Source organism: Myotis myotis, unplaced genomic scaffold, assembly GCF_014108235.1.
Source record: "Myotis myotis isolate mMyoMyo1 unplaced genomic scaffold, mMyoMyo1.p scaffold_m19_p_20, whole genome shotgun sequence".
Lineage (NCBI taxonomy): Eukaryota > Metazoa > Chordata > Mammalia > Chiroptera > Vespertilionidae > Myotis > Myotis myotis.
Genome location: NW_023416325.1, coordinates 7214547 through 7231130, shown reverse-complemented (window position 1 = coordinate 7231130; position 16584 = coordinate 7214547). Strand labels below are relative to the sequence as shown.

General features: G+C 46.3%; 1 protein-coding gene and 1 non-coding gene across 2 annotated transcripts in view; both read left to right on the top strand.

The window, feature by feature from the left end:
• NTM (neurotrimin) overlaps nt 1-16584 on the top strand; it is an 858077-nt gene that overhangs the window by 10891 nt on the left and 830602 nt on the right. The window lies entirely within an intron of this gene.
• Nucleotides 6162-6286, top strand: LOC118678697. The gene has a single exon (XR_004974981.1). It is a non-coding gene; the product is annotated as a U6atac minor spliceosomal RNA (small nuclear RNA).

Below are 16584 nucleotides of genomic sequence, written 5' to 3'. Positions count from 1 at the left end.
GGAGACCCCAAGTTCTTGCCAACCTCTCTCCTAACCCCATGCTCTCCTGGTTCCATGGACTCCTGGGCATCCTCTACCGCGCTCTCCTCAAGACACAGGTGCTCACTGCTCCCTCCACTGAGGGCTACCCTTGCCGGCCTGGCAAATACTGGAAATCAGTACAAAATGTCAGGCTCAGCATCCTTTTGAAGCCCCTTATCTCTTCTTTGATGACTTCCTTGCTCTTGTATTTACTTCATATTCACCACCCATTTGTGTAGTTACCTGCTTACATGTCTATCTCCCCTGCCAGACTGTGAGCTCCTGGAGGTCAGGAATGGCCTTATTTATCTTTACATTCCTAGCACAACCAGCACAGTCCTTGGCACAATGTGGCAGTCAGTGTGTTTTGGTGGACAGAAAGGAGGGAGGGAGAGAAAGAGAGAAGAGAGAAACCTGAGATCCCATTAGGTTTCCAAGAGCCCTATAACTCTGCTCTCTTACAGTGAACTGTTATTAATTCCACCCTTCCTGATCCTATACCTGTGCTGATTACTATGTACACAATAACCTGACTTCAGAACTTACCTTCTCTGAGATCACCTTATTGGAGTCCACTCCCATCTTCTTTCTGACAGGGTCATTTTTGGACCTTGAACTTGTAATCCCATATATTAGTAATCCCACCTGGCTATAATCAATAATAAGCCATATGTTCTAGGTGGCTAGGTAATGGTGGATGAGCTCAGTATTTCTGGCTAAACTTACCCAAGAAGAGAAAATAGTCACTCTAGTGGTCAACACGATCAGATGAGTAAGAACTTACATTGGCATCAGAGGGAGCAACAGGGGCAAGGGAAGGTTGGGTCTAAGAACAGAGGACAGTGGACTGGATGGATTTATGTAGTTGGAGAAGATGGAGTGGTCAAGTGTTTCTTATCTGCTATTCAAATCGACTCTTTCTCCTTCTTCCACAAACTTTCCATTAGGTCACCTGACTCTTCCCCTACAGTCAGAAGGAAACTTGGCCCAGGCTTAGCAAAGATTAATTGATAGCTATTTTTTCTCACTGCGATTGGTGATGCACAGACATACTAGTTGGAGAAACAATTTCGCTAATTCTGAAAACAAAGAATTAACTGTTTTATATTTCTCCTTCTTCCTTAAAACTTCTTAATAGAAGGATCTAAATGCCTTCTCACCATTTTTTTTTTTTACTACTTTCTTGCACTTTGGAAGGCCAAATAAATTTAATCACCAAATCAAAAAGCTCTTTTTACAGACTTGTATAGTTTTGAGATACCTTGGAATTTTCCCAGTCTTCCACCCAAGGCAACACACTTGCACCTGAATGATGGTCACTAATTCCTGTTCAACAATTTCAGAGCCTTTCAGTGAGCAGGCACTTCTGAGTGGTGGTCCCCATTTCTGGCTGTCAGAATTACCTGTGGAGATTGTGATAAGCAGATGCCTAGGTCCCGACTACCAAAATTTCTCATTAACTAGGTCAGAATAACCACAGATGATTATATCGTGCAGATACAGCTGAGAACCACGGTTGTTAGCACCCCTTTACATAGCTGATAAACTGTGAGAAAACGCTATTCTCACAGGCATTTGTGATGCCTCCTCAATGCCAGTTCTATCCTTTTTCTTTATAAACAGTGCTATCAATGTGTTCAGGACAGCAATGTGCCCATTCCAAATGCCTGTCTCCTACCTCCCCTCATGGCTGGGTATGGCCATGCAACGTAGTTCAGGTTAATAGAATGTAAGCGCCCATTCACTGGGTGGGGTTTTGAGAATTGTCGTCAGGAAATCTGTGCTATCGGAAACCTACTCTTCCCCTTTCTTCTTGACTGAGAGACTGGCATACTCCCTGGAGTTCTAGCAGCTAACTTGCAAACAGGAGGACAAACAACACACTTCAAGAATGGCAAAGAAAAGGAAGCTTTTAGGGTGAACCAAATGGACTTGATAAATTAAAAATAGTAGAGTATAGCCTGGCCAAATGGCTCAGCTGATTGGAGTGTTATCCTGTATCCTGTACACCAAAAAGGTTGTGGGTTCAATTCCCAGTCAGGGCACATACCTAGGTTGCTGCTTCAATCCCCAGTCTGGGCACGTACAGAAGGCAACTGAGTGATGTTTCTCACACTGAGCTCTCTCTCTTGCGCTCTCTCTCTCTCACTCTCGCTTTCTTCTCTCTCTCCCCCTTCCTTCCTCTCTCTCTAAAAATCAATGAACATATCCTCAGGTGAGGATTGAAAAAATAGTTGAGTATTGATACTTTGATATGACTCAACAATAGAAGGACCTCAGGTTCAAGATGACATAGCTGTTGGAGCAGCTCTGGAATACATATTTCCATACTTATTATCACTTATGAAATAATCCCTATTTAATTAGGTTTCTATTACTTGCAGCTTAATATAATTCTAATAAATCTACACGGAGCAAAAATTTGCCTCTTCCTAACTTCTACCAATTAGTGCAACTCAAAACACGAGTAATATTATGTGATCCACTTGTTAAGAGATGATTATCATGGACCCTATTTATTTTATCTTGACGTTCGTAGTTTCTTCTCCTGGATATCATAGGTACAACTTCTAGACCACTAATCATCCTGATCATTATCTTCTGAACAGGCTCCAGTTTAATAATGATCCACTAAAAGGCATTACCAGACAGACTCTTCCCAAAGCAGTCTGATGGGCAAAGTGGGGAGTGGACTATTGCACACCATATTTTGGACTTTATAGTTTTATAGGTCTAGTCTATTATCTTTTTTTTCAAGATATACCACACTATTGGCTCACATTGATGTTGTACTCATTCCTCTTGACAAAAATGCTTTTATACAAGACTTTTCCTATCCTTGCTTACAGTAAATTTTAAAAAAAATTTTTTAAGTGTTTGAACTTCCTCTGTACCTTGGGCCCATTATTTAAATCAATTGAAATTATTTTTGTATTCTGATGAGCTGTCACCATTAGCTTTGTGTCATCGCCAACTGATAAAGAAATATCATCCCCGCATCATCAAGGTGAATGATAAAAAAAAAAAAAAAATCAACATAATAGATCCAAGGGCATGGCCAAGCTCTTACTTGCACTTATATTTCATCCACTTCAGAATGATTTATTCAGACCGCACTGTATACCAACCATAAACAACAAGACGTAGTTCTTACACTCAGAGAAGTCGACAATTTAATACAACATGGTAAGTGCTGGGGTAGAAACAAGTCATGTTTGCTATGGCAGCTTCTAGAAGATTTTTCAGGTCAGGGAAATCTTCTAGAACAGCGGTTCTCAACCTGTGGGTCGCGACCCCTTTGGGGGTCAAACGACCCTTTCACAGGGGTCGACTAAGACCATCGGAAAACACATATATAATTACATATTGTTTTATGATTAATCACTATGCTTTCATTATGTTCAATTTGTAACAATGAAATTGGGGGTCACCACAACATGAGGAACTGTATTAAAGGGTCGCGGCATTAGGAAGGTTGAGAACCACTGTTCTAGAAGGAAGAGATGTTAAAATCAAGACACAAAGGTGACTGGATTGAATCAGGAAGGAAGAGAAATTAGTGTTACAATGGAGGAAACTGCATAGTCCAACACCTTGGGGTAGGAAGCATGGTAGGAATTTAAGAATCCAATACCCATTCTGGCTAGATTGGGTGCATTTGTGTGGTTTGGGGGTCTCAAAGGGAAGAGAAGTTGTAGGTAAAAAGACAAGAGATGTAGGTAGAGGTGTAGGCAGAGGTTAGAACTTGAATGGCCTTGCAGTAATTCTTAAAAATGTTATACTGAAGAAAGGGAAATGTTTTAAAGGGTTGTAAGCCAGATAGTAATATGATCATATTTGCAGTTTTAATGGTCAGATAGCATGCTTTGGGTTAGTGAAAAATGTTAAAATCTTACTCTAGTTACAGTGTGGGAAATGAATGTAAAGAAGCCAAGAATAGAGGCAAGGCTTGAGGTAACCAGGTGAGAGTTGCAGAGATGAAGAGAGATGGGAGTATTAGAGAGTTTGAGAGGTAAAAGGTATGACTTGGAGATGGGGAGAGAAGAGGGTAACAAGTGACAAAAGGAGATGAAAGAGGACTTGTAGTTTCTCGGTAAATGGCACCCAGGGGTGTTTGAGAGAGATTGTGGTGAATGCGATCTGGGTCATTATGGATTTGAAGGTGACAGCTAGACAAGAAGCTCTTGCCTATGAAGTTGGCTGGATGAGGTTGGATCTGGAACTGTGGAGAGATCCAGATGTCTGAACTTGAACAAAGATGCTCTTCAACAGATACCGTTACTTACCCATGAAGAGAGTAGAGAGCATATTAAGAGAAATGAGGGCAGGCCACTAGTATTTAAAGATTGGAAAGAGAAGAATATTTGGAAGGACCATTGGCAAAAATCGGCGAAACACATAGGAGGAAAAGCAGGAGAGCATGATGCCATGCAGGTCAAGGGCTTTGCTCGAGGAAGGCAGGAGCATTAGAAGCATCAAATGCTGCTGGGAGGCCCTAGCCCAGCCATGGGCAAACTACGGCTCGCGGGCTGATCCGGCCCGTTTGAAATGAATAAAACTAAAAAAAAAAAAGGACAGTACCCTTTTATGTAATGATGTTTACTTTGAATTTATATTAGTTCACACAAACACTCCATCCATGCTTTTGTTCTGGCCCTCCAGTCCAGTTTAAGAACCCATTGTGGCCCTCGAGTCAAAAAGTTTGCCCACCCTTGCCCTAGCCTGTTTGGCTCAATGGATAGGATGTCAGAAAGGGTCCTGGGTTTGATTCTGAATTGCAGGCTCCACCCCGGCCCAGGCCAGGTCTGGGCTCGTGCAGGAGGCAACCAATCGATGTGTCTCACATCAATTATTTCTCTCTGTCTTTCCCTCTCTCTTCCACCCTCTCTAAAAAAAAAAAAAAAAAAAAAAAAAAAAAAAAGAAAAAATATCCTTGGGTGAGGATTAAAAAACAAACAAAAACAAAACAAAATGTTGCTGGGGGATCAAGTAAGGTTATACTTAGCAACGAGACTATCTCTGCCCCCTTGGGAGAAGAGTTTTGTGGGGTGGAGTCATAGCATTGGGGGGAATAGACGTAGGGTGGGGTGAGGATATAAAACACTTAGATAATTATTTCAATTTTTAGTTTTTGTAAAAAAAGGGAGACAGTAGAAAGACAAGGGGGAGTTGCAGTTGGAGAGACTGTTGTTGTGTTTTAGATAGGAAATAACTCTTTAAATGCTCCTGGGCGGCAGCTAATAAAGCAGAAGCATGAAAGGAAGACATAGGCCAGTGGTTCTCAACCTTCCTAATGCCGAGACCCTTGAATACAGTTCCTCATGTTGTGGTGACCCCCAATTTCATTGTTACAAATTGAACATAATTAAAGCATAGTGATTAATCACAAAACAATATGTAATTACATATGTGTTTTCCGATGGTCTTAAGTGACCCCTGTGGAAGGATCGTTCGACCCGCAAAGGGGTCACGACCCACAGGTTGAGAACCGCTGACATAGGAGCTGACTGGCCAAGGGAGGTTCCTCAGGCGATGTGAGAGCCTGAGGGGAGGGGAGGAGTCATGATTCTTGAGCACAGGTAGACAATGCCTCTGGAAGAGAAGGAGAAAGACCAAGACCAATTCCATTACTCGTTAAATAAGGAAGAAAGAACATGATTGAGAATATCCATTATGACTGGATTCAGCTGCAAATAACAAAAACTACACAACAAAAGAGGTTTAAATAAGATAGATGGGTATCTTTCTGGTTAAAATAATACTCCGCTTTGTTCATGGCTGGTATGGTGGCCCCAGACCCTGGGACCCGGGTCTTTCTGTGGTTTGGGTCTGTTGTACGTGGCCTTGATTCTGTGGTCTAAGATGACAATATCTGTGTGCCAGGCAGGGGGATGCAAAAGGAGAGCAGGAAGAAGGGGCAGAATGCCCAAGTGTCCTGTCTCCTAAGGAAGGTTCCTTCCTGAGAGCCCTCACATGGCACTCTACGTCACATCCCCTCTGCCAGAGCCAGGTCACATTGCCACATGTCAATGCCAGGGAAAGGGGAGGTGTTATCCACTTTGGCTGAGCACCTGCCCAGACAAAGTTAGGGGCCTAGCACCATGGAAGAAAGGGAGGATGGATACTAAGAGACAACTATCATGTTGTATGAAAGGAGGGACAGTTAGAACTCCCCGTGACGAGGATGGAGAAGGTCTGTCCATAGGCCCAGAGGACGCACATATGATTAATGTGTCTACTTTGGGGCATCTAACCATTGGTTTTCAACATCTACAGTCATTAAGGAAATGCAGATCAAAACCATAATGAGATACCACTTTACATCAATTAGGATGATTATTATTTTAAATATGTGTATATATCATATGTTGGCAAGAATGTGGGGAAAGTGAATTGGAACATTTGTACATTGCTCTGGGAATGTAAGTGGTGTAACCACTGTGGGAAATAGTTTAGTGGTTTTGCAATAAGTAACACAAAGAATTACTATATGATCCCATAAGTACTAGTATACTTCTAGGTATATACCCTTAAAATTTGAAAGGAGACTCAACAGATATTTGTACACCAATGTTCCTAGCAACATTATTCACAACAGCCAAAAGGTAAAGCAACCCACGTATCCAATGAATGAACAAAATGTGGTCTGTACATACAGTCAAACATTAATCACCTTCATGAAATTCTGATACATGCTACAACATGATTGAATCTTGAAAACATTACGCTAAGTGAAATAAGTTAGACACAAAAGGCCAAATGGTATATGCTTCCACTTATTTGGTGTCCCTAGAATAGGCAAATTCAAGAGACAGAAAGTAGAGGACTTACCAGGGGCTGGGGGGAGCAAGAATGGGAGTGATAATTTAATGGATGCAGAGTTTTTGCTTGGGATGATGAAAAGTTGTAGAGATGGATAGTGATGATAGTTGCACAACAGTGTGGATGTACTTAATGCCACTGTGTGGAATGCCAGTGTACAGTAACTGCTGCATTACCGATAGGAACTGCCCTGGGAGGCAGTAATCAGACACGTGGCAACAGGTTGTCTGTTTCCACAGAGAGTAGAGATCAAAGGAGATTTGCAGTTAACCCAAATATAGCAGAAGTTTTGGAGAGAAGGCTAAAAAATGGTTAAGATGGTAAGTTTTATGTTATGTATATTTTGCCCCAATAAAGAAAAAAATTAAAAAGAGATAGAGACAATTAGCTGTCCTTAGTGTGGCATGGATTCAGGTAAAAGTTTAAGCTTGGAGCAGGAAGTTGAAGGAGTTTGAATTTGATGGCTTTTTTTTTTTTTTCTCTGAGCATAATTCAAGGAAGGCATGTGTTTGCACACATGTGTGTACAGGTTTATGTGTGTGTCCACAACTCTATAGACTAGCTTTTCAGAAAGCAGGAAAGAACTGAAAAAGTTACTTGAATAGGGAGCAAAAGAGCTGACTCGTACATCAGAAAGTGTCCACGCAGCATTAATCACTTCTCTCCTCGTGGCATTCTTTTTTTCTCTGGCCTTTTAAGATACAATATGATCTACCCTGCCTGATTTTTCCATCTCTTTTTCTGGTTCCGGCCCTACCATTTAGAGAAGATAGCAGATCATGCCCTGAGCACGCTCAAAGCTCATCGCCAACTCCTTTCTTAAGTCAACTCCCAAAGGAATGGCAGATAGTTTTCCAGCTTACACAGGGTATTTATAGCAAATGTATTTGTTGATCCCTACAACAATCAGAATGTTCTGTTCTCATCCCAGTTCTATGATTAACTCAAGCTTTTTGGATTTAGTGTTTTGGGGTGTTTTTTTTTTCCCCCTGAAGCCTTCATTTTTTCTCATCTATAAAATGGGATATTTGAACTTCCTTGGAATATAGTTTCCTATTTAATTGAATTATGTTTGTGAAACTGTGACTCGATATATATCGAAGAAGCAAAAGCCAACAATCCTGCAAGGTGTTGTGGACAGCGTGGATATTAGTGATGCACCTCCCCATTGGGGTCATCCCGGGCTCCTCCCCTCCCTCTCATCCTCCTGCTGCACTCACTCACCAACTTGGTTCAGTTCTGCCTGTGAACGCTCCCCACGGTCTGCTTCTCCTCTCCTGCCTTTGCCACCGTCTCATTTGAGGTTAAATCACTGCTTACTGGATAAAGGCTGCCCCTTCATAGGTCTCCTGCTGCCAGCTTCCATATTGCCAATCATTAATGATCTTGCTAAACAACCCCCACCTTTTGTCACCTTAGCCTTCTACTTAAAACGTTCACTAGTTTTCAGGATACAGCCCGAGTTCCTTACCTCGGCACACAGAACTTCCTTCCCTCTCTTGCCCAGCCTCTCTCCTGCTCTGTCTCTCAGCATCCTCCTCATGTTGCCTCTCTCATCCTGGACACTGGCCCTGAACACGGACTCCGGTACTGATGCCCTGTCTGCTGGTAACACCTTTCCCACGGGCTCAGCACAGTGCAACACTGTACACACCTGCTTTCATGTTGAGGGGACTGCATATATAAGGCCAGGCGAGAATAAAAAAGGCTAAAAAAGTAGACAAGTGTTTTGAGGCCTACTCTAACTCCCCATCTCTCTACCCAGCCTTCATATGGATCCCTCCCAGCCATTTCCCTGTTTCATCTGCATTAGGGAGAGAGGAAGGGGTCTGTGCCACATAACGTGGTTAGAGTCGTGGCTGGCCAAGTGTGGCCACTGAACCAGAAAGCGTGGACTCTCCTGACTTGCAGCTGCCTGCCTTTCAAGAAGCCCTTCAGGCGCTGGCCAGTGTGCTAAGTGGTTAGAGTGTCAGCCCCCTGAACCAAGGGGTCTTGGGTTCAATTCCCAGTTAAGGGCACGGCCCTGGGTTGCAGGTTTGATCCCTGGCCTTGGTTGGGGCACCTTCAGAGGCAACCAATTGAAATGCCTCTCTCACATCAATGTTTCTCTCCCTCCCTCCCTCCCTCTCTTCCACTCCCTCTCTAAGAAAAAAGGCAATGGGAAAAATTCCTCATGAGAAGATTAACAAAAAAACAAAACAAAGCAAAACAAAAAGATGTCCTTCAGGTGATTGACACTATATTCTGAGAACCAAGACTTATACTAAAACCTTGTTTGTTATTTATCTGAAATTTAAGCTTAACTGGGGCATTTTTGTTTTATTTGTTCTCTTTTTATCTGGAACCTGACTTTTGTTCTTAATGTTAGGTCTCTAAGGGCAATAGTCTGATCAGAATCAGGTGTCTGAAAGGTAGAAGTAAGTTTGAATAGCTTTTTGTTTGTTTTAAATTTTCTTCTTTTTTTACTCTTTCTTGGGGAAGTATATGATTTGGCAGGGCAGAAACGGAATGGCTGCTCTTTCTGGCTGATCGGATTATTTGTGAAATCTGCATTTGGAAGAGAGAGAGGAGATGGTGGTGGAAAGTGGCCCAATGCCAGAAAGTTCCTCCCCTTATCAGTTGAAATAACTGGCATGGAACAGACTGACATACCTGGATGTGGGATTGGGGGGTGAGAAGAATGTATGTGCTTACATGCATAGCCCATGAACACTGGCAATAGGGGAGTAAAGACCTGGGGAGTGTGTAGGTAGAAGCTGGGAGGAGGGGGGGAAAGAAAGGGATCTTGAGAGATATCTGTAATACCATCAACAATAAAAAATCTATTTAAAAAAATAAAGAAATAACTGAGCACCTACTATGGCCCAGACACTGAAAGTGCATGCCGGGTGAGAGAGATGCGGAGCAAGCTTCTTGGAGATGGAGATCCTCCCTCAGGGCTTTGGCTCTGGGGCAAGGCTCTCACAGCCACCTCCTTCCCTGTCCTTGGTGACATGATGCCCCCTCAGAGGGTGGGACTGTGGGGCAGCGACTAGAGAAGGAATGGCAGGCTTCCTAACAAAATGCAGCGGAGGGAGCGGCTTGCTGACAGGACATTGTGCTGGTGCCCAGAATACCCGCCCAGCCTCGGGGAAGCAGCAGTTGGGCATCAGGAGACATGTCAGGATTCCTCACTGGCCTCCGTGTCAGGGTGTCTGCGAGCCCGCCCACTTCCCACTGTGCCTCCAGACCTGCAGCGAGCATGCCATCCACCAAGGCTTCCAGATCCCCAGGAATAACTCCTAAAACTAGTCCCTTTGCCCCTCCCGACTCACGTGTGTTTCTATAAGTGACCGGAAAAGCAGTTTTCGGCTTATTTCTGAAGCTTAAAGGTGTCCCGAGAAGCCCGTTATTGAAAAATCAGAACCCGAAAAGCAACCTTGTAGACAATGAGTTAGCAGCTCAACGGCTGCCTGCGTGGCGTGCCCGTGTACAGTAACTGGCTGCATTACAAACAGGAACTCCCCTGGGACGCAGCAATCAAACACGTGGCAACAGGTTGTCTGTTTCAACCCAGAGTGAGCGATCAAAGGAGATTTGCAGTTAATCCAGCTATAACAGAAGTATTGGCGAGAAGGCCAGGGAGGGAGGACTAGAATGGCGAGGGGGACCCAGGGCTCTCTGACCTGCAGCTCTGTGTTCAGCCCAGAGAACTTTCTGGAGCAGCAGCCAAGTTGATCCATCTGAGCAGGGGAGGCACCGACTATGCAGAGGGGAAACTGAGGCTTGGTTTCCCATGGAAGCAAACCAGATTAACCGCAGCACTCACCTCACTGAGCCGGAATGTCCAAGTTGGCAGCGAATTAACTAACGTTTAGTGATTTGCTTCAAAAATTCTGAGTCTGTACTGGTTGGAGGGGGTGGGGGTTGGGAGGTGGGGGGTCAGGGCTGGTGGGGAAGCACTGGCTGTATCTGGAGGCGCTGGTTGGATGGTGGAATTTCAGGGGACAGTTCCGTTGTCTGTCAACCTCAGTGGTGAAAGTGTGCTCCCAAGACCAGCAGCATCCGCCTAACCTGGAACTTGTCAGAAATGTAGATTCTAAAGCCCCACCTCCAGAGCTACAGACTCCCAGCAACTCTAAAGTGAGGCAGGCAGTCTGAGTTTAAGAAGCCCTAGGCCGCAGTGGTCAGCAAACTGCGGCTCGCGAGCCACATGCGGCTCTTTGACCCTTTGAGCGTGGCTCTTCCACAAAATACCGACTTCTGCGCATGGGCCACGAAGTGTCAATCGCACTGTACATGCGCGCCCGCACGTGGTATTTTGTGGAAGAGCCACACTCAAGGGGCCAAAGAGCCGCATGTGGCTCGCGAGCCGCAGTTTGCCAACCACGGCCCTAGGGGAGATTCTGACACTGGCTATGGTCGCTCAAGTTTGAGAACCACAGGCTCATGGGATCACCTGGATGCTGAAGGTGCCCGCTGATGCTCAGGGCTATGTGGGCTCGAATGTGAGTGCACCGTGGCCTGTTCCAGGTCCTGGAGCAGTTCTGTGCTGACCCGCCCTGTCCTGATCCCTGCAGGGGCCGTGGGACTATGGGAAGGAAGTTCATGTTTATTGAACACGTACTAGTGGTCAGTGCCAGGCCCTGGTCAAAGTTTTATGTGTGATATTGTAGCCAATCCTTTCCACAACCCTGTGAGCATTCCAGGTCCTGGTGCAATTGTGTGCTGACCTGCCCTGTCCTGGTCCCCGCAGGGGCCATGGGGCCGTGGGAAGGAAGTTCATGTTTATTAAACATGCACCAGTAGTCAGGGCCAGGCCCCGGTCAAAGTTTTATGTGTGATATTGTAGCCAATCCACAACCCTGTGAGCTAGGTCTCCTCGGTGTGATTGTATTGCTGGGGTAAGTTTGGCTCAGCAAGGTCAACTTGCGAAGGTCTGGGTGTCTCCTGAACCTGTACTCTTTTCAGGATCCCACACAGTGTCTCTGACACATGTGTCCCCTTGGCCCCAGAATGCCTTGCGTGCCACCTACACGAAGGTGGCAACTGCCAGTCTGGCAGGGCCCCAGCTCTTCTATACGTCGGTCGCTCCCCCGCCCACCGGCTCCTTCCTCATGTTAATTTCCCACCTGAGCACTGAGTACTTTATAAATAGCAAATCTGAAATGAATTTTCTCCCAGCGATCATTAGCTCCCCTGACATCCATTAAACATTCTCGCAAGCAGAGAGAAGTGACAAAAGGGATTGATTTTTACAGTATGCTTAATAGGGGAAAAGAAAGAAAGGTGTTGACAAGCCTTTTTTTTTTTTTTTTTTTTTCTGCCCTGATATCAGGAGGAATTTGAAATCAGTCAAATGACTTTTATCTGAAAAAAGAAGGCTAGGACTGGGGGTGGGAGGAGAGAGGGTAGGGAGTGAGGTGCGGCTGCCCCAGCCCCCTGCTCAGGCCGCTTCTGTAGCTGACAGGTAAACATGAGGTTGGTTAGCTTGTGCCCGCCGCCAAGATGAATATGTCAGATTTAATGCTTCAAAATATATAGGGTCCCGGCCAGTGAGAGAGTGGGGGTGGGGAGGAAGCAAGCGGTATTAGGGGAGAGGGAAAATAGCCAATCTTCTGCTGAAACTGCTGGAAGAATAAATGCGTCGATGCAATCAGCGAAGTCAGAGAGTGGCATAAGAGGCACTGTAGCTGAAAATTTAACTTTGATTTCAATTTTCATATTTGTCAGCAATAATTAGATTCACAAAATGTTTTGCCACTATTCTAAAATACTAATAAGTAGAGGCCTTTGTAGTGTCGTTAATGGAATCTTTTTCTCCTAGTGGTCTAGAAAAATCCCATTAAAGGGAAAAGTCACTGTATATTATAGCGCTTCAACATCCATAGGCTCTGCGCCCAGGCCATGCCAGCCCAGAGACCTGAGCCCTCCAGTTACCCACAGAGCCCTGGCTGGGGAGGGGGCTGGGCTTCCGAGGCCTCAGCTGTCCATCACGTCTGCCCTTGACCTCCCTGGGTCAAGGGGGAAGCCAGCCCGCCAGAGACAAAAGAAAAAGCAAATTCAGTATAGCATCGCTGTGGAAGGATGAGCCTTTAGAAGGATCACCTTTGGAGCAGGTTGAAGAGAGGACAGGAGGAGAGTAGTCAGGGGGGCGCCTGGCCCTGGTGGGAAGCCTGCCTCCTGCCCCGGGGTTGGAGATCCATCCCCTGTCCATCACCACACAGACCTCCTTCCAGATGGTTAGGCTAAAGCCCCACCCAGTGGTCGAACTGACCTGTGCCTTTCCTCTCAGTCCCCATCCTACTCTTGAAAAGCCGAATTCTCTGGAGATAGGGATTACTTAAGAGGTCCAAGGTCTCCCCCCAGCCAGTGGCTTTTCCCTGAGGTGCCTACAGCTCTGATATCCCAGGAAACTCCCTGCAGGCCTGTGTGCGGGGAGGGGCCCCGCCACACTCACTTGGTTAAGTGCAGTTATCCACACTCTCCAGAGGCCGGTGGGTAAGGCAGAGCCTGCAGCAGCCATGCCTCCCTCTGCCCTACTTTCCTCTCCACCCTGCAGCCAGGGATGCTCACGTGCTGGCCCACAACCACTCCGAGGGGCTGGCCTTGTCTCCGGGACCTGGGATTCCCTGAACTCTGCCTCGATCCCCTTAAGTTCCCTTCCCTGAGTTCTGAAAAGGAACCCAAGCCCTCAGTTTTATGTTGCCCACGTGCCCAGGAAGAAAGAAAGCCCAGTGGACCTGTGAGATTTCCTCATCTCCTCTCCCCCTCACCCCCAAACACTCCCTTCATGTTAAATTGTGCCTTGCTGGCCTAGTTCAAGAGAGACCTGGAACCCACTAAGCCATAGTGGGAAATGATGGAGGGCTCTGTGGATTAACCATTCAGCCCTATAATAGACACTTTGCAGAAGCCACTCAGAGCAAAGGGGGAGGGTGCATCCATCCCATTAATGCAGGTCAACTCCCTCCCTCCCCACCCTGACCTCCCTCAGGCATCCTGCCTCCTGGGCCTCCCTGCTGCCCACCACTCAGAAGGCACAGACCAGGAGCCTGTGTTCCTTCCCCAAAGCTCAGGCCTTCCCTGGGCCAGGCCTCCCTCTCCACCCGCCTCCCTTCCTGCTCTCGCCACCAACCAGCATTTCCCTGCCGCCTAGCTTTTCCCCAGTGGCAAGCCTGCAAGTGCCAGATCTGATCCCAGGGTGGCCCTTCAGGATGAAAGGAGGAGGGGATATTAAATCCACCAGTGATACGCCTGGCAATTGGAAGAAGCTTTTGTTGTGTCATTTCCTACCCCCTTCAGCCTATTAAGCAAACAAAAGTGCTTGTGGAATGAGAAATGTAAATGGCCAATGCAAGCCGATTAATCCTGGATGTACAATTCCATTAATAAGACCTCTTTTTAATAGGCGGCTCCGGCAGCAGTGGCGGCAGGCAGGCCAGGAATTGATGTATTCTCTGTAATTGTATTGCAACTAATAGGATATGAAGAAAACTGTACCAGAGAAGCAGGACTTTCAACACCATTTTCCAATCAGCTAAAATAATGACCTGCACAAGAAAGCCTTGCCGTGAAAAATAACGACACACAAAAAATATAACATCATCTGGGACTATCCATTATCCCAAATCCTACTTTGGGGATTCTTTTTCTCATATCTTCTCTCTGATACCTCTCTCTCTCTCTCTCTCTCTCTCTCTCTCTCTCTCTCTCTCTCTCTCTCCCTCCCTCTCTCTCTCCTTTCTAGCCTACCCTCTTTTTTCTCTTCTCCACCACAGCTAATAACCAAAACCCAAAGGAGTCATGTTGCCTGTCAGGGAGATCAGCCCCTCCCTGCCCAGCCTTTACCTGACACAGCTCTCACAGGTCCCCATTGCTTTTCCAACTTCTTTGGAGGTGAAGGGGAGAGGGAGAGAGGTACGGTGCTTAGAAGGGACCCAGTGTTGGCTCTTAAACTAGGTAGCTGGGTGACTTTGGGCCAGTCTCTTCCCCTCTCTGGGTTCCCTTCCAGCTCCAAGATGCAGTGAGTCTGAGTGGGGTTTCAAAGGGCAGGTTAGGAGCAAAGCTGCTATCACAGCATCTTAGAGCCAAAGAAGGGCTTCTGCATGAAGGAGGTGATCATTACCTGACCACCCACCTGCCAGAGGGTTCTGCGGAGCCCAGGTGTGTCAAATGAGGCCTGCTGTGCATCCTGAGCCATGGGTAAATGTGCCTGTTCACTCCTTCCTTCACGCCCTCATTCTACAGACATTGACAGGGGACTATGCTGGGCCAGGCCCTGCTGCCGGTTCTGGTGATGCCCAGATCTACCCATCCTTGCCCTCATGCTGCTTGCAGTCTATGGAGTCAGCGCACTGTCTGCTGAGCCCTCACTGTATGTTATATCCAACCTGGGGTGGTTGGGTCTGTGCCAGCACAGAACCCAAGGCTCTTCCGCTGCTGTGGACTTTCCCGTGGGCCTCCTCAGGGCCAGGGCCCCAGGCCCCTCCTCTCACAACCCCTGCCCACCCCTCCTGGCCACCAGGTCACTGTCCTGCCCATTTGTATGCGGACTTTGACCCTTCCTTGGTCGCAGGCTGGAGAGTAAATATAAAAAGAAAAGGCAAAGCACATTTTCCTTGAAATCCCCAAGGAAACGGATGTGATTGCTGTACAGAAATGGTTCCAATAAGGGCAGAAAGGAATATTGCTTTTATAGCTTTTGGGACATAAAACATTTAGAAAATGTGATTGACTGGCAGGGTCTAATTTATCATTTATCTCATTCCCTCTGCTCTCTCCCTCTCCCTTCTCCCCGCCCCACCACAGGCAGGCCAGGAGCTCCCGGGCCAACTTTTCTCCCTTTTGCTTTCCGTTCTCTTTCTCTCCCAGAGACTTGGGTTTATCCTCATTGTGTGAAGCAGGAGAACTCCTGTGGCTATTTATAATTAATGCTCAGAAACCTGCCAATCCATTTAATGACACAGGCAGGTCATGGCCCCCTTATAGCTCTCCATTAATCATCATTAGAACAGCTCTGAGTTTTTACATTCTTTTTAAATGTTAATTCACCTCTGGAATGCTCCTTTTAGTTAGAACTGTAAAGAGGCAAGTGGCTGGTCCCTCCACGCTGCCCGCCAGGGGCCAGGCCTGCTGGAGTTGATAAAGCTGCCTCCTTTCCTGTGTTCCTTTGTTCTCCACCTCTGTCGCCTCTTCCACATGTCAACCCCTCTGTTCTTTGCTTGCCTATACTTATCTTTTAAAAAAATATATATATTTTTATTGATTTCAGAGAGGAAGGATGAGGGAGAGAGAGAGATAAAAACATCAATGATGAGAGAGAATCATTGATGGGCTGCCTCCTGCATGCCCCACATTGGGAATTGAGCCCACAACTTGGGCATGTGCCCTTGACCAGAATCAAACCTGAGACCCTTCAGTCCACAGGCTGATGCTCTATCCACTGAGCCAACCCAGCTAGGGTGCCTATACTTATCTTAAAAAAAAAAAAAAAGCCCAGTGGTTTAAAGTTCCAAGCCAATAAAACACTGATATCTTTGGACTCCCAGGGCCCAGGAAACACTGGTGAGGAGTTACTGACTCAGTGTTGTATGTGGAACATGGGACATGGTTTTGTAGTTCCTAAAGGTGACGGAGCCTGAGGGGCTCCAGAGGTACGTGGAGCGGAGAACTGTCCCTGTGGTTTTGCCAACACTCAAGAATACGCTCCAAAGAAGCAGGCCAAGCGTCATAATCCAAAGGCTTCTCTTCCTTCCTGAC